At 43.4% G+C, this 22711-nt stretch overlaps 1 long non-coding RNA gene and 1 pseudogene across 1 annotated transcript; one reads left to right on the forward strand and one right to left on the reverse strand.

The window, feature by feature from the left end:
• LOC132894577 (actin, alpha cardiac muscle 1-like) overlaps positions 1-20755 on the reverse strand; it is a 26327-nt pseudogene extending 5572 nt beyond the window's left edge.
• LOC132894578 (uncharacterized) lies at positions 12226-15456 on the forward strand. The gene is made up of 2 exons (XR_009655659.1): positions 12226-12384; positions 14836-15456. It is a non-coding gene; the product is annotated as an uncharacterized LOC132894578 (long non-coding RNA).
• Positions 20756-22711: the final 1956 nt, after the last annotated feature.

Raw genomic sequence — 22711 nt, forward strand, 5'->3', positions numbered from 1 at the left:
GAACCCAGTTAAACAAATGAGACAAAAATATTATACTTGGTCATTTATTTATTTATTGAGAAAACTTATCCAATATTAAATATCTGTGAGTGGCAAAAGTATGTGAACCTCTAGGATTAGCAGTTAATTTGAAGGTGAAATTAGAGTCAGGTGTTTTCAGTCAGTGGGATGACAATCAGGTGTGAGTGGGCACCCTGTTTTATTTAAAGAACAGGGATCTATCAAAATCTGATCTTCACAACACATGTCTGTGGAAGTGTATCATGGCACGAACAAAGGAGATTTCTGAGGACCTCAGAAAAAGCATTGTTGATGCTCATCAGGCTGGAAAAGATTACAAAACCATCTCTAAAGAGTTCGGACTCCACCAATCCACAGTCAGACAGATTGTGTACCAATGGAGGAAATTCAAGACCATTGTTACCCTCCCCAGGAGTGGTCGACCAACAAAGATCACTCCAAGAGCAAGGCATGTAATAGCCGGCGAGGTCACAAAGGACCCCAGGGTAACTTCTAAGCAACTGAAAGCCTCTCTCACATTGGCTAATGTTAATGTTCATGAGTCCACCATCAGGAGAACACTGAACAACAATGGTGTGCATGGCAGGGTTGCAAGGAGAAAGCCACTGCTCTCCAAAAATAACATTGCTGCTCATCTGCAGTTTGCTAAAGATCATGTGGACAAGCCAGAAGGCTATTGGAAAAATGTTTTGTGGATGGATGAGACCAAAATAGAACTTTGATTTAAATAAGAAGCATTATGTTTGGAGAAAGGAAAACACTGCATCCCAGCATAGAGAACCTTATCCCATCTGTGAAACATGGTGGTGGTAGTATCATGGTTCGGGCTTGTTTTGCTGCATCTGGGCCAGGACGGCTTGCCATCATTGATGGAACGATGAATTCTGAATTATACCAGCAAATTCTAAAGGAAAATGTCAGGACACCTGTTCATGAACTGAATCTTAAGAGAAGTTGGGTCATGCAGCAAGACAACGACCCTAAGCACACAAGTCATTCTACCAAAGAATGGTTAAAGAAGAATAAAGTTAATGTTTTGGAATGGCCAAGTCAAAGTTCTGACCTTAATCCAATCGAAATGTTGTGGAAGGACCTGAAGCGAGTAGTTCATGTGAGGAAACCCACCAACATCCCAGAGTTGAAGCTGTTCTGTATGGAGGAATGGGCTAAAATTCCTCCCAGCCGGTGTGCAGGACTGATCAACAGTTATCGGAAACGTTTAGTTGCAGTTATTGCTGCACAAGGGGGTCACACCAGATACTGAAAGCAAAGGTTTACATACTTCTGCCACTCACAGATATGTAATATTGGATCATTTTCCTCAATAAATAAATGACCAAGTATAATATTTTTGTCTCATTTGTTTAACTGGGTTCTCTTTATCTACTTTTAGGACTTGTGTGAAAATCTGATGTTGTTTTAGATCATATTTATGCAGAAATATAGAAAATTCTAAAGGGTTCACAAACTTTCAAGCACCATTGTTGTTATACAGCTATCTGCACTTTATCATTAATACAGTGATACTTATTATTGTTAAAACAATATTTGAAGTATTATTATTTGTAAAATAAAATATCTTGCTCTAGACTTAACAATATTGTAAGATTTTATTTTCATTTTATCTCATCGTGGATGGAACAATAATTACAAACACTAACAGAATCAGCACATTTCATTTATAGCTGTAGTCATATAGTAACTATAATCATTCTTGTAATAATTTCAATAAATGGTTAATGTTCAGTTCCCTTTTCATTAATTCTCGATTCGAAGGCTCAACTGAGTCACACTGGTTGATGTGTGTAACAGACAGTAACAATTTTATTCAAAATAATTTTTCCTGCCTTAGTCGATTTATTTCCATTTCACATGCGTGCAGCTGTTGTAAAGTTCATTATGTGTGTAGAACTCTCTTGAACTGTAGGTTTATGTGGTAGCAGGGGTGTGGCCAAGTGGCAGTTTGTGAATGGAGGGCAGGGTCGGGGAAGGTAAGTGGCTAAGTCATTACACCTGGTGCCAATTAATGTGTGTGTTTGGTGCAGGGATGGAGCATAAAGGGAGGGAGAAAGTAGAGAAGAGCTGACTCCTGACCAGGATGTATGTGTGTGTGTCTATATATATATATATCACATCACATCACATCACATTATCTCTAGCCGCTTTATCCTTCTACAGGGTCGCAGGCAAGCTGGAGCCTATCCCAGCTGACTACGGGCGAAAGGCGGGGTACACCCTGGACAAGTCGCCAGGTCATCACAGGGCTGACACATAGACACAGACAACCATTCACACCTATGGTCAATTTAGAGTCACCAGTTAACCTAACCTGCATGTCTTTGGACTGTGGGGGAAACCGGAGCACCCGGAGGAAACCCACGCGGACACGGGGAGAACATGCAAACTCCGCACAGAAAGGCCCTCGCCGGCCCCGGGGCTCGAACCCAGGACCTTCTTGCTGTGAGGCGACAGCGCTAACCACTACACCACCGTGCCGCCCCATATATATATATATATATATATATATATATATATACACACGAACGATTAGCACATGATTGCAGCTGAAAAGCTAAAAAGAATAAAGTTGCAAGAACTTCAGTTCCCACCTGCTGTGCTTCTGTACTCCACCCACATCAGGGATATACCACAGTGGTGCCGAAACCCGGGATGAGTACAGAAGGGAACCACCCCATGGAGTCCTCCCCATTTATGGAGCTCGTCCATGCCCTCGCTGCTGCCCAGCAGAACCAGCATCAAGCACTGACCACCGTCCAGAAGGAGCAAGAGCAATGCTTTGAAGCCTTGATGCTGGCCCAGCTGGAAGATCGCCAGGCGTTCCGGCATCTGCTAATGTCGGCAGGGGCGTCTACCATCACCACCAGGGACTCCCCTCATGTCACCCTCACGAAGATGGGCCCGCATGACGAGCCCAAAGCCTTCATCGCTCTCTTTGGGCAAGCAGCCCAAACGTGGGGGTGGCCACTCAAGCAGCATGCGGCCTGCCTCCTCCTGCTCCTGACAGGCGAGGCACAGCTCCTGGAGCAGCAGCTCCCTGCCAACAGCCGTCTCGTCTACACCAACCTCAAGAGGGCCATCTTGCAGCAGGTCAGCCACTCCCTGGAACAACATCGCCAACGGTTCTGGAAGCTGTCACTGGAGGAGGTCGGCAGGCCATTCGCATTCGGTCAACAACTCTGGGACGCCTGCCGGCGGTGGCTGAAGATGGAAGACTGTGACGCCGACAGGATCATCGACCTGGTGGCACTGGAACAGTTCATCTCTCGGCTTCCAGAAGAAAAGGCGGAATGGGTCCAGTGTCATCGCCTGGCATTGCTCCAGCCAGCCATTGAGTTGGCGGAGGACCATCTGGTGGCAGTTCTGATGGCAGGTGGACAAGGCGAAGGTGCAGGGAGCTGGAGCATCTCCACAGTCAGGGCTCCGCAAGGGAGGTGAAAGCTGTGATCTGGATCCCTGACATGCCAGAGACTGCCCCCGATCAGGCCGGAACATATTGCATACCGGTAAGTGTTTAAGGGGGTACATATCACGCATTGGTGGATTCCGATTGTAATCAGACCTCAAGTCACCAATGCCTGGTGCAAGGTGAGGCACTAGGGAGAGCACAAGTGGTGAAAGTGTTGTGTGTGCACGGGGATGTTCACAATTATCCCTTAGTGTCTGTCCATATTCTATTCCGGGGCCAAATACGTAGAATAAAGGTGGCGGGTAATCCTTGTCTCACCCACTCATTGATTTTGGGGACTGATTGGCCAGGGTTTAAAAAGCTGATGTAACATTTGACACGTAGTGGGTCCTGCACTATTAGGTCACAGGAAGATCCCAGTGTGGCGTTGACTGGAGAAGCTGTCACAGAACCATCTACATCAGCACCGCATCAGAGCGACAGAAGGAGTGAGGAGCAGCCCGCTCCCTTCTCTCTCTCTCGGGGATTCCCTTGAGGATTTCCCGTTAGAGCAGTCGCGAGACGAGACTCTGCAGCATGCGTTTGACCACGTGAGAATAATCGATGGTCAAACTCTTCAGCCAAGCACAGCACCAGCCTTCCCTTATTTCGCTTTTATTAAAGATAGGTTGTACCGAGTGACACAGAACACTTAAACTAGTGAACAAATAACCCAGTTGTTGATCCCAAAGAGCCGTAGGGAACTCGTATTCCATGCGGCTCACTTTAATCCCTTGGCTGGACACTTAGGGCAAGATAAAACACTAGCCTGAATAATGGCCCGGTTCTATTGGCCAGGGATTCGTGGGGATGTCCATCGGTGGTGTGCGGCATGCCTTGAATGCCAATTAGTAAATCCCGTGGCCACTCTAAAAGTGCCTTTGCACCCTCTCCCTTCAATTGAGACCCTGTTTGAGAGAATTGGGATGGATCTTGTTGGGCCATTAGATCGGTCAGCATGGGGATATCGCTTTATTTTAGTTCTGGTGGACTATGCAATGCGATATCCAGAAGCAGTGCCTCTCCGCAATATTTCTGCATGCAGTATTGCAGAGGCTCGCTTCCATATTATCTCCCGGGTCGGGATTTCGAAAGAAGTCCTGACAGACCAAGGTACTACATTTATGTCACACACACTACACGAACTGTATGGGTTATTGGGGATTAAGTCTATCCGCACCAGTGTCTATCACCCACAAACGGATGGCTTAGTGGAGTGTTCTAATCAAACCCTCAAAAACATAATCTGGAAATTTGTAAGTGAGGATGCACGGAATTGGGATAAATGGCTTGAGCCCCTGTTATTTGCAGTATGAGAGGTCCTGCAAGTCTCCACTGGTTTTTCACCATTTGAATTATTATATGGGCATAAGCTGCATGGCATTTTGAATGTGCTACGGGAAAATTGGGAGGAGGGACCTTCGTCTAGCAAGAATGAAATTCAATATGTTCTCGACCTATGCTCAAAAATCCACACACTCACGCACCTAACCCAGGAGAATTTATGGCAGGCACAAGAATGTCAAATCCGGCTGTATGACAGGGGCATGCACCTTAGAAAGTTCACGGCAGGAGATATAGCGCTCGTATTATTACCCACATTGAGCTCCAAATTAATCGCCAAGTGGCAAGGACCCTTCAAGGTCACACGGCGAGTCAGGGACATCGACTATGAGGTGAGGCGAACGTATGGGGTGGGGCATTGCAAATTTACCACTTCAACCTGTTAAAACGTTGGAACGAGGAGGTCCCCATGGCGTTGGCATCAGTAGTCCCGGAGAAGGCAGAGCTAGGGCTGGAGGTAAAAAAGGTAACATCTCAAACCACTCCAGTCCCTTGTGGAGACCACCTCTCACTGGCCCAACTCACGGAGGTGGCCAAGTTGCAAAAGACATTTTCCGACATGTTCTTGCCCCTTCCCAGTTGTACCCACCTCATAGAACACCACTTTTTTTTTTGTATAGCGCTTTTAACAATAGACATTGTTCCAAAGCAGCTTTACAGAATCTGAATGACCCAAGACATGAGCCAATTTTATCCCTAATCTGTCCCCAATGAGCAAACCTGTGGCGACGGTGACAAGGAAAAACTCCCTCAGACGACACGAGGAAGAAACCTCGAGAGGAACCAGACCCAAAAAGGAACCCATCCTTACCTGGACAACAACAGACGACATGACTATAACATTAACAGTTTTAACATGAAGTCAGTTTCATTGATGATATAACTCTTCATTAATGGAAACTTGAGTGCAAAACTGTTCATGACAACTGCAGTCCTAAAGTTAGCAAGTCAACTGTAGTCCTCAGCCATAACAGCATTACTGTAAGTGTCCAGAGCGTCTTCTGAGTGTGACTTTCAACTGTCCATATGGGGCCATCCTCCACAGGAGCGATGAAATGAGACTCCAACCAGACATAGGGCATCAGGATGGATCAGGCAGGTCCAAGAAGCAGAAGAAGTCAGCATCTCGATCTCAGGATTTACATGTAACTCAGAGGGACAGATTTTTTTTTGGGGGGGAGAAGAAGAGAGAGAAAACACAGGTTGTTAGGTATGCCCAATGTCACCTGAATAAGTAGGTACAGTATACATTTTGCATTGAATACAAGCAGAGACTCCGGCAAAACTAACTATGACAGCATAACTAAAAGGGGAGAGCCAGAAGGTAACACTGAGATGCCCCTGGGGGTGGTAGTGCATAGCCGCCCTTACCGCTTACCTGAACACAAGAAAAAGGTGGTTTGGGATGAACTCAAGGCCATGCTTGAAATGGGCGTAATCAAGGAGTCTCACAGTGACTGGAGCAACCCAGTGGTCCTGGTTCCCAAGACCGATGGGCCAGTCCGGTTCTGTGTGGACCTATAGAAAATTCAACACGGTGTCTAAATTTGATGCATACCCAGTGCCTCGCATTGATGAGTTGTTTGATTGGTTAGGTGCTGCTTGCTTTTATTCGACACTGGATCCAATGAAGGGATATTGGCAGATCCCCTTGACAACTCTATCCTGAGAGAAAACGGCCTTTTCCACATTGTTTGGATTACGCCAATTTGTCATGCTCCCTTTTGGGTTATTTAGGGCGCCCGCTATGTTCCAGAGGCTCATGGACAGGGTCCTCTGCCCTCACGCTGCCTATGCGGCCGCATACTTAGATGATATAATAATAATAATCTACAGCCATGATTGGCAGCGGCACCTGGAACATCTGAGGGCCATTCTAAAGTCGCTGAGGCACATGGGTCTCACAGCTAACCCGAAGAAGTGTGCAATTGGGCAGGTGGAAGTACGGTATCTGGGGTTCCCCTTGGGTCATGGGCAGGTGCATCCCCAAATTAACAAGACTGCAATGATTATGGCCTGCCCAAAACCAAAAAGGGGGTGAGACAGTTCCTGGGGTTGGCTGGCTATTGTCATAGGTTTATACCTAATTATTCGGATGTCACCAGCCCGTTAACCGATCTCACTAAAAAGGGGGCTCCAGAGCCGGTCCAGTGGGCAGAGCAGTGCCAACAGGCGTTCTCTAAGGTAAAAACTGCACTCTGTGGTGGGCCAATTTTGCACTCCCCTAACTTCTCTCTCCCCTTTATTTTGCAGACTGATGCATCAGACAGAGGGCTGGGGGCCGTTTTGTCCCAGAAGGTGGAGGGTGAGGAGCATCCCATGCTGTACATCAGCCATAAACTCTTGATGCATGAAAACAAGTACAATACCATCGAGAAAGAGTGTCTTGCCATCAAGTGGGCAGTCCTCGCCCTCCGATACTACCTGCTGGGGTGCCCTTTCACCCTCTGTTCGGATCGTGCGCCCCTCCAGTGGCTCCACTGCATGAAGGATGCCAATGCGCGGCTCACCCATTGGTATCTCGGGGGGGGGGGGGGGGGTCTGCTTCAGGCTGGACGGCTCCCCTGCCTGAGTCGGGCAGTGGGGGCGTGGCCAAGCAGCAGTTTGTGAATGGAGGGTGGGGTCTGGGAAGGTAAGTGGCTAGGTCATTACACCTGGTGTCAATTAATGTGGGTGTGTGTGTGTGTGTGTGTTTGTTGCAGGGATGGAGTATAAAAGAAGGGAGAAAGCAGAGAAGAGCTGACTCCTGACCAGAACACGTGTGTGTGTGTGTGTGTGTGTGTGTGTGTGTGTGTACGATTAGCACGAGTGCAGCTGAAAAGCTAAAAAGAATAAAGTTGCAAGAACTTCAGTTCCCGCCCGCTGTGCTTCTGTACTCCACCCACATCAGGGATATACCACAGTTCATTTCTACTCCCTGGTTCCACGGTGACATTTTGCACAGGACTGTGTTCCTTTGATAACAGAAACAAAGCTCCAACATTATTATTATTATTATACTCATTCAAAACTCTCCACAGCTTAACACTCAGAGGTCTGGGGCCTTTCAGACACTTTGAGGCAGTCTGCTACACCTTGACATTTTTAAGTTTTTCATCTAACTAAAAACATTATGCAAAAGTGGCACGGTGATATTCTAGAAAACCTCAACAATAATAATATGATATTAGTTTTTATTAAATATAGTGTAAACACAACCAGACAAAAGCCTATTTTCAAAGGTCTTCAAATCTTGTAAAAAAAAACACAAAAAAAAAACCACACACGATAAATATATCTGGCCAAGACTTTTGAAGTTTGAACTTTGTAAACATACAGTGGGGCAAAAAAGTATTTAGTCAGTCACCAATTGTGCAAGTTCTCCCACTTAAAAAGATGAGAGAGGCCTGTAATTTTCATCATAGGTACACTTCAACTATGAGAGACAAAATGAGAAAAAAATCCAGAAAATCACATTGTCTGATTTTTAAAGAATTTATTTGCAAATTATGGTGGAAAATAAGTATTTGGTCAATAACAAAAGTTCATCTCAATACTTTGTTATATACCCTTTGTTGGCAATGACAGAGGTCAAACATTTTCTGTAAGTCTTCACAAGGTTTTCACACACTGTTGCTGGTATTTTGGCCCATTCCTCCATGCAGATCTCCTCTAGAGCAGTGATGTTTTGGGGCTGTCGCTGGGCAACACGGACTTTCAAAATCCCTCCAAAGATTTTCTATGGGGTTGAGATCTGGAGACTGGGTAGGCCACTCCAGGACCTTGAAATGCTTCTTACGAAGCCACTCCTTCGTTGCCCGGGCGGTGTGTTTGGGATCATTGTCATGCTGAAAGACCCAGCCACGTTTCATCTTCAATGCCCTTGCTGATGGAAGGAGGTTTTCACTCAAAATCTCACGATACATGGCCCCATTCATTCTTTCCTTTACACGGATCGGTCGTCCTGGTCCCTTTGCAGAAAAACAGCCCCAAAGCATGATGTTTCCACCCCCATGCTTCACAGTAGGTATGGTGTTCTTTGGATGCAACTCAGCATTCTTTCTCCTCCAAACACGACAAGTTGAGTATTTACCAAAAAGTTCTATTTTGGTTTCATCTGACCATATGACATTCTCCCAATCCTCTTCTGGATCATCCAAATGCTCTCTAGCAAACTTCAGACAGGCCTGGACATGTACCGGCTTAAGCAGGGGGACACATCTGGCACTGCAGGATTTGAGTCCCTGGCGGCGTAGAGTGTTACTGACGGTAGCCTTTGTTACTTTGGTCCCAGCTCTCTGCAGGTCATTCACTAGGTCCCCCCATGTGGTTCTAGGATTTTTGCTCACCGTTCTTGTGATCATTTTGACCCCACGGGGTGAGATCTTGCGTGGAGCCCCAGATCGAGGGAGATTATCAGTGGTCTTGTATGTCTTCCATTTTCTAATAATTGCTCCCACAGTTGATTTCTTCACACCAAGCTGCTTACCTATTGCAGATTCAGTCTTCCCAGCCTGGTGCAGGTCTACAGTTTTGTTTCTGATGTCCTTTGACAGCTCTTTGGTCTTGGCCATAGTGGAGTTTGGAGTGTGACTGTTTGAGGTTGTGGACAGGTGTCTTTTATTCTGATAACGAGTTCAAACAGGTGCCATTAATACAGGTAACGAGTGGAGGACAGAGGAGCCTCTTAAAGAAGTTGTTACAGGTCTGTGAGAGCCAGAAATCTTGCTTGTTTGTAGGTGACCAAATACTTATGTTACCGAGGAATTTACCAATTAATTCATTAAAAATCCTACAATGTGATTTCCTGGATTCTTTCCCCCCATTCTGTCTCTCATAGTTGAAGTGTACCTATGATGAAAATTACAGGCCTCTCTCATCTTTTTAAGTGGGAGAACTTGCACAATTGGTGGCTGACTATATACTTTTTTGCCCCACTGTAAGTGTTGGCTACATAAAAGTAAGAAGATCATTCAGAAATGTTATGAAGGTTCAATACAAATTGTAAAAAAAGTCAGACTAACTGAAGCCAGTCAGTGCATTTACATGCACAGAGAGAAAATCGAATTTCTGCCATTGCTCGACTGAAATCGAAGTTCTAAATGGCATGTAAACACCTTAGCTAGGCTGAAATTGAACCGAACTTGATTTCTCGGAATCGAGCTACACGACCTAGATTATGCGATTGTAGCCGAGCTACTTAGTGCATGTAAACCCTATTGAGCCACGCAGTCCAGCTACTTACTTCAGCACTGCCCCTTCCGGAAGTGACGAGTAACGAGACCACAAGCGGGAAACACAACAGCCTCGGTCGGCATGATACTTCACCTTAGCCACCCACTTTATTAGGAACACTTCTGTTCGTACATACAAACTACAAACACTCTTCTTAGAGTTTAGAGTTTATTTTTAAAAGGGACAGTGTACAAATTAAACATTATCCTTGTGGTAAGGACAGATGTCTGTACCAGGTTATAGCAGTACATGCTAATTTCCGCCTGTAGTCCCTTTGTTTATACTCTTGAATAGCTCTTCTTCATGACGACAACCGGAAGTGTACCAACACGATGGGGCGTGTAGCGCCATCTGTGGCTCGGGTGCACAATGTACCTTACTCAATAGCTCGATTTCACAGTATGCATGTAGGATTGGATTTCTCTGGCACCCCTGCTGGGACCCTTTGCTCGATTACCGACAGCAGCTCGATTTGGATGCGCATGTAAACGTACTGTGTGGCTCTTTCAAATGAATACTGATTAGATGGGTGTTTCACACCTGTAACTGCCCCCGCCCCTCTGTCGCTGTCCATGTGTCATGGCTGTCCATTTGTCAATGGATGTCATTGTCCTGTCAATTGCTCTGCCAGGGCATTGTAGTTCCCTTCCCCCAAAGATTTCTACTGAAATTAGCAGTTCTCATCTTGATGCCAAGCAACAAAACAGTTTCTGTCTTGCTGAAGGCAAAGGTAGACGATACATGTATCGCACTTCCACAGAGTTTTTGTTTTCCTTCCCTGCCGCATGCAGTACACACAGGCTCTGCGACCATCAGACTTTGTCCTATAGCCTATCTGACACATAGCCTAATCTATCTATCATTCACACCTAATCTGTATCTAATTTACACATTTTCGGTTTCGGTATTGGTTCACACCTTTCATAAAGACAAATGCACACTAATTATCAAAACAACAGTATGCTGCAACAATTTCTTTGGTTTCTCTGTGCTTACATAATTTTCAGCTTATATGCTTGCATCTTACTATCTTATGGACAGACTTATGCACGGAGTAACCGTGCACATACACGTTTGGTAACTGAAAAATGTCTTCAAAATATCGCTTTCCATGCATGTTTGTTTATACTGGTGAAATGGGGCGTGTTCTCACCTGGTGCTCCCAGACAATGACCCAATGATGCCACTGATTGCCTACGCACTTATCATCTGAATAGCTGAGGGGTGTATCAGTAACAGCCTCATCTCATCTCATCTCATCTCATCTCATCATCTCTAGCCTCTTTATCCTGTTCTACAGGGTCGCAGGCAAGCTGGAGCCTGTCCCAGCTGACTACGGGCGAAAGGCGGGGTACACTCTGGACAAGTCGCCAGGTCATCACAGGGCTGACACATAGACACAGACAACCATTCACACTCACATTCACACCTACGGTCAATTTAGAGTCACCAGTTAACCTAACCTGCATGTCTTTGGACTGTGGGGGAAACCGGCGCACCCGGAGGAAACCCACGCGGACACGGGGAGAACATGCAAACTCCGCACAGAAAGACCCTCGTCGGCCACGGGGCTTGAATCCGGACCTTCTTGCTGTGAGGCAACAGCGCTAACCACTACACCACCGTGCCACCCCAGTAACAGCCTGCTGCTGAAAATCATAATATTTTTATTTATTCTCTTTATAAAGTGCAATCGATACATTTTTATTTTAAAACCTATATATTTGAAAACTAGAAGATTCAAGGTTTCTAGTGGTGTTACATAAACTCGCAGAGCTTCAGACATGTGTTTGGAACAGTCCAAAAAGTCCCCCTCAGAGTGTTTTAACATACCCTAAATTATTCATTCCTCTGCTAGTAGAACTTCTTTCTTTCTGAATGTGTCTGCATATATTGGTGTTATGGTTTTGTGGATTTATGATAATTATGCTGCTTCACCTATAAAAAAAAATAATCAACTGCATTCTGTCCTCTCCAAAATAAAATAAAGCTCTGGGCAAGTGGAATTGTTTTTCAGGCAAGTATGTTTTGGATGCTGCTTGCCCATTGGGCAAGTAAGGCTGGGAGATTTTTTTTTTTTCGAGGACTGGTCTTCCTCCTTCACAATGTAGTACATTTTTCTCTTCACGCCTCCCCAAGTGCATGTTCACTGCTTCCTCGAAATCAATGTTAAGCAGAAGGAATTTGTTCACTTACACAGAGCCAGTTAGTCATTTGTAAGGAGAGACTGAGAGACAGATCACTGTTGAACTTGCAGGAATTACTGTTCCTCCAAACACAAGGACTTGACAAATCCTCTTAGAGTAGAACTATTAACCCAAGAAAGAACTTTTGAAGAGGTTTGTATTATTTTTTTTTTTCTTGATTACTTTTTCTATTTCTAATAATGTTGTACTTTTCAAAAAAAAAAATTTGGTCAATGTAGTCAGTTATTCATATCCTTCCAGTGTATTACATAAACCGTTACTGAGGGTTGTGCGTCCATGAATACAGTTGAGTTTTAATAATTCTATTTTCTGACTTGTCCTCATCTGTGTTTTTTTTTTGGGTGGATTTTTTTTAACCAGTGTGCATGACTGAGTTGCATGAGTGTCTCAAGACTATGGGCTCTTGCATCACTTCTGCTTACAAAACAGGATTGTCACATCATGTGATAACCCCATGCAGTTTATTATTCAAGCTGTGCTACTCACTATAGCGTTTGTGCCTTGGACAGATCAAACTGTATTGTGTGGGGTTTTTTTGGGGGGGTTGTTTTATTCTCATTTTTTAATTGAATGCACAAGTACAGGAAAAGAAAGTACAAGTTTGACTAAAGGATCAGGTCAGTGGCAGCAGCGTTACAGTTATTCTACCAGTCTGTGGTGGCAGAGCAGGATGTTCGTTTTTGGATGAGGCTCTCTGTTCCTCATTGTCACCTTTGGGCATTAGCTGCAAGTAGTGACTGAAAAAATAAGGTCACAAGTCCAGATGGTGGAAATTAGGTTTCTCTGCAGAGTTGCTGGGCTTCAGCGTACTCTGAATTGACAGCAGCCATTGATTAAGGTGGTTTGAGCACTAGTGAAACAGTATCAGGGACGTCCTGCTGGACACAGACCCAGAACCTGCAGGAGAGATTATTTCACACAGTTGGCTTGGGAATGTCTAGGACGTTCTGCAATGTGTGGCTAGGGATAGAAAAGAATGGACTGATGCTGTCAAGCTGTTGCCACTGCATCCCCACCATGAAAAGTGGAAAGAAAATGAATGAATGAATGAATGAATGAATGAATGAATGGGGGATGGGGGAAGGGAAGAAACCAAGGCCTCACCACCCTCAGGCAGTGTTGACACACAATTTGATTATGAACACTGCATGCACTCTTTTCCCCCCACATAGGGCTTAGGCAGCAGCGGTGACTGGTATATTAATAACCCAGCCAGGCTGGGGAGCTGTAATTATTGTGCTTGTGATGGAGAATACCTCTGAACTCTCCAAAAACCTATATTTAAGAAATTCTTCTATTTGAAGGCCATTGTGAAGGTGTGTGTCATTAGTGCCATACAACATCCTTAACCAAGGAACATGTAGAATGGTCAAGTCTATTGTTATAGCACTTTTAACAACAAACATTGTTGCAAAGTAGCTTTACAGAAAATTAAAGACTTTAAACATGAGATAATTTTATCCCTAATTTATCCCTGATGACCAAGCCTATGGTGACGATGGCAAAGAAAAACTCCCTCAGACAACATGAGGAATAAACAGATAGTGTGATTATAAATAACGCCCTTCTATAACAATGTCCTACCGAGTCACAAAGTATAACTGTGTAAACAGGAAATCTGTTATAGTTTTAACATGAAGTCTGTTTCGTTGAAGTTATAAACTTTGTTGACGGAAACTTGAGTGCAAAACTCTTCAAAAGACCTGCAATCCTAAAGTTAGCAAGTCAACTGAAGTCCTCAAACATAAATGTATTACTGTAAGTGTCCAGAGCGTCTTCCAAGTGCGACTTTCAAAGAATAAACCTTTGTCACACGTACACTCAAGCACAGACTTAAGCACACAGTGAAATTCCACCTCTGCATTTAACCCAGCTGAAGCAGTGAACACACACATGTATACCCAGAGCAGTGGGCAGCTATGCTACAGTGCCCAGGGAGCAGTTGGGGGTTAGGTGCCTTGCTCAAGGGCACTTCAGCCCAACCTCAGGCAATGGCTGCCCCATGTTAACCTAATTGCTTGTCTATGGACTGAGGGGGAAACCAGAGCACCCGGAGGAAACCCACGCAGACACGGCGAGAACATGCAAACTCCACACAGAAAGGCCCTCGCCAGCCACTGGGCTCTAACCCAGAACCTTCCTGCTGTGAGGCAACAGTGCTAACCACTACACCAACATGCCACCATGGTGAAGTGTAGTGGTTAGTACTTCACTTTTTGAGGCTAGAGTGCTGAAAAAAGCTACGAGTAATATTGTGTTCGAGTCCCACAAAGAAACAATGTCCTCACTGAATAAAGACAAGGAATTCATTAGCAAGACTAATTCTAAAGAAACCAGTTTTCCCCAGGTTTGCTGTGTAATCCTAATTTTAAATCCTGCTTGAAAATAATCAGAAATCCAAGGAGCATACAGCATCATCCAAGTGCACAGTTGAATATATCTATGATTACATGTCTTACTAAGAATTTATTTTATTAAGTCTTAGCTAATATTTCTTTCTTAAATAATACGCAGTGGGATGTGACACTGAAATGCTCATCAGTACATAGATGGATAATAAACTTCCTGCTCTCTACTGTCTAGGATGGCAAGCTCCTGTTTTTGGGCACTGGTGTGGCTGATTGTGCTGCTAATGATTGGTTGGCCTTTAAGTATCTTCTTTGGAGCGCTGTATGGTCTCTTCGCCCCCCTGACCACCTGCCTCGGCTGTGACCACCTAACAGATCTCCTGATGACAGGAGCCAACCTGGGCAGGACGTGTGCGCACAACATGAGACACGGCACATCCATGTGCTGAGGATGTTGCGTTCCCACTCGGCTTTTACTGTTTTTAATAAGAAACACTGCTTTCAAAAGAGATCAACATTTTTTTAAAGGCTCAGTAAATTTCTATTGTACTGTGATGAATTAGAACAGGAATAAGTATGGAATTGTAATTAATTATCGCACTTATCCAGGGTCTGCAGTATAGATCAAGCTTTTTGCAATGTTTCTTGTATAAACTCATTCTCTGTGAAAATCTGAAATAAAATGAACATCTCTAGTGAGTGTTCAATACAACACATTTTTGTTGTTCAGCAAAATGGGTAAAACTTGAACTGTAAAGGATACTTAAAGTTTATCTGTGGAGCTCTGTAACAGGGTTTCTCTTTCAGAGAGAGTTCACGTGCTAGCATTATTAAACGTTAACAATCTAAATAACAATTGAGGATCCTTTCTTTTTCCAAAAAGCTCCTGTTGACTTTCAGTTTAAGAATAACTACCAAATTTAAACACATCCATTTAGAGTCCCTTCTCAGGAGAGAATAAAAGGTAAGAGAGAGGAAAAAGGATAGGAGAGGACAGAAAAAGAGGAAAGCATTAGCTTGTTAGCAATGTTAATATACAGGGTGTTTCAAAAAAAATTTCATATTATTTGAAATGTAAATATCCAAGAAACTACATAGTCGAGGCAAATGAAACTGAACAGGCTTAATGTTGAACAATATAAGATTTATTCCTCAAAATTTGAACGAGAAATTCAAAGGTATGTGGATTCCATGAACGATTTCACAAGTTTTCAGTATTCGCACTGCCTGAGACACACATACACACAGACAGCCTTCCTCTTTGAACTTTTTGTGCCGTGTCCAAATCTGATTTGCAGTTGGTGCATTTTTAGAGAATTCTCTCATAAATGCTCGCTGCACAGTCTTGTTCGACTGTGTTCGTGTGTACTCTAACAGACAAGACGCCTTTTCTTTTCCAGTGGATGGCATTTCTACACCTAAAAAGATAAAAAGGAAAAAACATTAAACATAAAAATTTCACCTGTTTCCACAGATGCTGTTAAAATTTGAGGTCAATTGAACGAGAATTGGCAAAGTTATTAGATTGTGAAATGATATTTTTTAAACACCCTGTATATATTCATATTCTATCCACATTCACTGGATATGAGCAATCGGGCGCTCTGATTGGCTACTCTATCTGTTTTGCGGTGTAGAAGGACGTCTGCAACACCAGATAGTTCAAGATGTCGGGGAACTCGACTGAAGGGTAGTTTTCGAGATCGTATGACAAATCCTTTCCCAGACTGTAGGGGTCGATTCCATTGCACATAGCAATCTTCTGAATATATCTAAAGCGAGCAGTGGCTTCTAGATTACGAGTGTACTCTGATAAGTTATCACTAGTTGTTTGCACTACGGCAGCCGTTTAGACCACCAGCTATTTCACTTCGGGTAAAACCGCTAAGAAAAGTCACGTGACTGAAACCCAGCAATAAGGTATTATTTGTTTATCATTCAGTGATTGGTGCATATATGAACACACAATGCAAGACTGATACAGAAGGTACCTATAAAAGAAGGCTGCAAGAGAGTCTCAGGACAGTGGAATCTTTCGTTTCAGATGGTGATCACCTGTCCATCGGGCAACTCATAGCTCTTTTCCAAAGAGGAGGAGGCAGCTGTAGCCGTCTTATTCTCAAAGTTCAATACCACACAGCATAGCTTCTCCTTAATGTCCCACACAATCTCACATTCAGCTGCAGAATATGGAGTGATGTGATAGTTGGGTCTCTTCATGCAAAATCTATATATATTACAGTGTATGGTCTGATGGAAACATTCCTGATATAACGCGTACCTGTCGTTACAAAGGAGTAGCCACGCTCAGTGAGGATTTTCATAAGGTAGTCTGTGAGGTCCCATCCAGCCAGATCCAGTCTCATGATGGCATGAGGAAGAGCATAACCCTCATAAATGTTGGACATTGTGGGTCACACCATCACCCGAGTCAAGCACAATACCTAGAACAGCATGTATTTTATGAACTTAAACTTACTTAAGGGCACAACAATGGTTATGATAACTCAATATGACCCAAGTCTAACCTGTTGTGTGGCCAGAAGCGTAGAGGGAGAGCATGGCTTGGATAGCCACATTAAAATTCTCAAACATGATCTGTGTTATCTTCTCTTGGTTGGCCTTGGGGTTGAGAGGAGCCTCAGTTAGCAGAGTTGGGTGCTCCTCAGGTGCCGCACGCAGCTCGCGTGGTGCCAGATCTTTTCCATCTCATCCCAGTTGTTGATGATGCCATGCTCAATGGGGTACTTCAGGGTCAGGATGCCTCTTTTACTCTGAGCCTCATCACCCACATAGGAATCTTTTTGTCCCATACCGACCATGATGCCCTGGAAAGCAATAGAAGTCATTCAGTTGATGCTCATTCAAATAACCCTGGGCTGTCCACATAACTAAGAACTCTACACAGAAAAGCAAATGAATACAATAGTGACAAGAATATACTAAACTGAAGACTTGAAGTTACAAATACCATGATTTTACACCAACAAGGTATGTATTTCTAACATTGCACTTTTTTGTTGAAAATTAAAAAAAAGATTGTTGTCTGAAAATTTGCTGAGTAATACAATTTGGGACAATTTAGGTCAGTTTAGGCCTAGCACTGGCACCAAAATTATGGACTGACCCAGCCTGGGTTGTTTTAATGCACCAAGTTTGGGTTAGGATGCTGACCCAGCATGATGGGTCACAACTTACCCACAAGTTGATTTAACCCAACTTGTGGGTAAAAATTATTAAATTTGCTGGGAACTAGTTACTATGTGTGAGAAAGAGATGTGAACAGTATTTTTTTACTCAACTACAACATCCATCCATCCGCTTATCCTGGACAGGGTCACAGGCAAGCTGGAGCCTATCCCAGCTGACTATGGGCGAGAGGTGGGGTACACCCTGGACAAGTTGCCAGGTCATCGCAGGGCTGACACATAGAGATAAACAACCATTCACACTCACATTCACACCTATGGTCAATTTAGAGCCACCAGTTAACCTAACCTGCACGTCTTTGGACTGTGGGGGAAACCGGAGCACCCGGAGGAAACCCACGCAGACACGGGGAGAACATGCAAACTCCACACAGAAAGGCTCTCATCGGCCACTGGGCTTGAACCCAGAACCTTCTTGCTGAGAGCCAACAGTGCTAACCACTACACCACCATGCCGCCCGTTAACTACAACATGCTAACTTGATATATCTGTGTACATTTTTAAATCATGAGTAACAAATATCAAAACCATAATTAAAATATACTTAACTGCAGTGCTAGCTGAGATAATTTTATAGAGAATGTGTGAAGTAATTTTAGCTAGCTAGAAGTAATATTAATAATGTTAACTGTAAATATCTCTAATGTATAAATACCTTTATGCATGTATAAATATCTTTAAAATTTCCTTCAAAAATACTAAATTGCATAATTTATTACAGCAACTCCAGCCATATGTCTCTCTCCTGTGCATTTTTTTTTTGTCAGCAGGCTAACACTGGCTAGCCAAACTACAACCCCGATTCCAAAAAAGTTGGGACAAAGTACAAATTGTAAATAAAAACGGAATGCAATAATTTATAAATCTCAAAAACTGATATTGTATTCACAATAGAACATAGACAACATATCAAATGTCGAAAGTGAGACGTTTTGAAATTTCATGCCAAATATTGACTCATTTGAAATTTCATGACAGCAACACATCTCAAAAAAGTTGGGACAGGGGCAATAAGAGGCTGGAAAAGTTAAAGGTACAAAAAAGGAACAGCTGGAGGACCAAATTGCAACTCATTAGGTCAATTGGCAATAGGTCATTAACATGACTGGGTATAAAAAGAGCATCTTGGAGTGGCAGCGGCTCTCAGAAGTAAAGATGGGAAGAGGATCACCAATCCCCCTAATTCTGCGCCGACAAATAGTGGAGCAATATCAGAAAGGAGTTCGACAGTGTAAAATTGCAAAGAGTTTGAACATATCATCATCTACAGTGCATAATATCATCAAAAGATTCAGAGAATCTGGAAGAATCTCTGTGCGTAAGGGTCAAGGCCAGAAAACCATACTGGGTGCCTGTGATCTTCGGGCCCTTAGACGGCACTGCATCACATACAGGCATGCTTCTGTATTGGAAATCACAAAATGGGCTCAGGAATATTTCCAGAGAACATCTGTGAACACAATTCACCGTGCCATCCGCCATTGCCAGCTAAAACTCTATAGTTCAAAGAAGAAGCCGTATCTAAACATGATCCAGAAGCGCAGACGTCTTCTCTGGGCCAAGGCTCATTTAAAATGGACTGTGGCAAAGTGGAAAACTGTTCTGTGGTCAGACGAATCAAAATGTGAAGTTCTTTATGGAAATCAGGGACGCCGTGTCATTCGGACTAAAGAGGAGAAGGACGACCCAAGTTGTTGTCAGCGCTCAGTTCAGAAGCCTGCATCTCTGACGGTATGGGGTTGCATTAGTGCGTGTGGCATGGGCAGCTTACACATTTGGAAAGATACCCTCAATGCTGAAAGGTATATCCAGGTTCTAGAGCAACATATGCTCCCATCCAGACGACGTCTCTTTCAGGGAAGACCTTGCATTTTCCAACATGACAATGCCAAACCACATAATGCATCAATTACAGCATCATGGCTGCGTAGAAGAAGGGTCCGGGTACTGAACTGGCCAGCCTGCAGTCCAGATCTTTCACCCATAGAAAACATTTGGCGCATCATAAAACGGAAGATACGACAAAAAAGACCTAAGACAGTTGAGCAACTAGAATCCTACATTAGACAAGAATGGGTTAACATTCCTATCCCTAAACTTGAGCAACTTGTCTCCTCAGTCCCCAGACGTTTACAGACTGTTGTAAAGAGAAAAGGGGATGTCTCACAGTGGTGAACATGGCCTTATCCCAACTTTTTTGAGATGTGTTGTTGTCATGAAATTTAAAATCACCTAATTTTTCTCTTTAAATGATACATTTTCTCAGTTTAAACATTTGATATGTCATCTATGTTCTATTCTGAAGAAAATATGGAATTTTGAAACTTCCACATCATTGCATTCCGTTTTTATTTACAATTTGTACTTTGTCCCAACTTTTTTGGAATCGGGGTTGTACACACTGAAAAAGTTATTGCCTTTTGAATGAGCTTGAAAGGTTCCATTTCAAATTAGGCTATAAATTCAGTTAAATGCCAACAAAATCATACATTTCTTGCAGTCATGGTTGATTTCTTTTACTTAAGGCTTTGTTGCTGCTCTGTTCTGGACAGGTGCAGTGGAAAGTTCCAGAAAATGGATCTAGATGCAAGGCGCCTGTTCCCTTTCAGGTCCGCATGCTACAGTGTAACTACACATTATCATCCGGACACAAGCTAAACTCAGCTGAGCTGTAAAAATAACCCAGCATTTTTTTTAGTGTGTGGTATATTAAAAACATAACTGTGTGAGAGACACATTTAAGTTTGATCAGCTATGAACAAGTCTTATAAACACAGTATGAAGAACAATAATGAGGGAAAACTTTAGCCTACCTGATGACGTGGGCGACCAACTATGGATGGGAATACTGCTCTTGGAGTGTCATCTCTGGCAAAGCCACTTTTCACCAAGCCAGAGCCATTATCACACACCAGAGCTTTAGTCTCCTCATCACCACACATGTTGGACAGCCTAACATAATCAGAAACATTCATTAAAACTAACGTTTAAACACAATCACAGCTATTAGTGACTATTTAAAACACTGACATTAAATACAGATTTAGGGGAAACATCTGTTGGTACAAAGCGGTGATTTGAATTTTTTGCTTGTGTTGTATTATTTATTATCTGAACCACAGTTATTGTCAAGGAGTTAAGCTGCTAATTCCACTTTGCATTACTTAATGTTAGTTTTAGGGTTTGAACATAATGTTAGTTTGTTTAGATCGAACCAATGGAAAAGACACACAAATTATTAAAAGTCTCATGAAGCACATTAGTGTGCACTGCACATGTGCACTGACCAGATCAGCTCAGGCAGAGCGGCTGTGTGCAGGAGTATGAAGGCTCCACTTTATACCGGACAGTGGGACGCGCTTCTTGGCCAGTGGTCCTTATTAGGTGATTAACACTATGAATGGGATGGGAGGGGCAATACTTGTGTCCTATTTATGGCAAGCTGTATTGAGTCCAATTACATGTGTGGTCTTCAAACAAGGATGTAGAGAACAGGCTCCATGCAGCACATCTTGCATTTGGGAGACTCACAAGCTGGGTGTTCAAGAATAAGGACTTCAGTCATCGAACCAAACTGATGGTCTACCATGCTGTTGTGGTCTTGACCCTCCTTTATGGGTGCAAAACATGGACCCTCTATCGCCAAGACCTGAAGAAACTGGAACAGTTCCATCAGAAGAAGCTCCGCAACATCCTCAACATCAGCTGGGAGGACTATATCACCAACTTCACAGTCCTCAAAACCAGCATAGAAGCAACCATCATGAAACACCATCTTTGGTGGTGAGGTCAAGTTGCCCGCATGGACAAAACAAGACTCCCAAGGAGGATCCTCTTTGGCAACCTGAGTACAGGGAAATGCCCCTGGGGCTGCCCCATACTATGCTACAAAGACCAGCTGAAGCAGACCTTCAAGGCAACCAACATAGACCCTGAGACCTGGGAGGAAGCAGCTAGACAGTGTACCGAGTGGGAAAACATCCGTACAGGGATGGAACTCTTTGAAGTGAACAGAAGAATGAATCTGGAAACCAAGCAACAGTGCAGAAGAGAGAAAGAGGCACAACCCCAACCACCACCGACCCTTCAGTGCCAACATTGCCCCCAAGTTTCACAGGTAGAATTGGGCTCATCTGCCATCAGTGACCCCACCATCAGATGTGACCAGAAGGAATGAAATACTCGGATACAAGGAATCACTGACGATGCATGTGTGGTCCAAAACAACAAAAGGGGTTCAGCCTATTGTCTTTTCATATCAATAACACACCTTTTAAAGGCTTTGGTTGTGGCTTATCCAAGATTGTTATAAGTAATTGCCATTTTTGGCTATTTATAACTTCATTTGCTTTAAATAGATTTGCTCAAATGTAAGGATAGTATAACTGGAACAATATTTAGGAGATATGCAAAGTCATAATTATTGCAATTGAGTGGAATCTTTCTGCTTGAAACTATAGGCCTACACTGTAATATCATATTTTAAGTGTTTTTTTCTGTATAAATTTGTTTATAGGAGATAAAACTAATTTCAAGAAAGAGGAACACTGTTTTGGTAGTTTGTTGTATGAATAGATGCCTACAGGGCTGAAGAACATATGAGACTGTTCTTCAGCTTTATATTTCATGCTCATGGATGTTTATGATTGACTGGCCAATCAAGCACAGTAATATCATGGTCAGCAAACAATTTAATAATAGTTTTTGCATTGTGTGCAGATGCTAAGTCCTGCTGGAAAAGGAAATCAGCAACTCCATAAAGCTTGTCAGCAGATGAAAGCATGACATGCTCTAAAATCTCCTGGTAGACGGTTGTGTTGACTTTGGATTTGATAAAACACAGTGGACCAACACCAGCAGATGACATGGCACCCCAAATCATCACCGACTGTGGAACCTTC

Source organism: Neoarius graeffei, chromosome 11 (genome assembly GCF_027579695.1).
Source record: "Neoarius graeffei isolate fNeoGra1 chromosome 11, fNeoGra1.pri, whole genome shotgun sequence".
Lineage (NCBI taxonomy): Eukaryota > Metazoa > Chordata > Actinopteri > Siluriformes > Ariidae > Neoarius > Neoarius graeffei.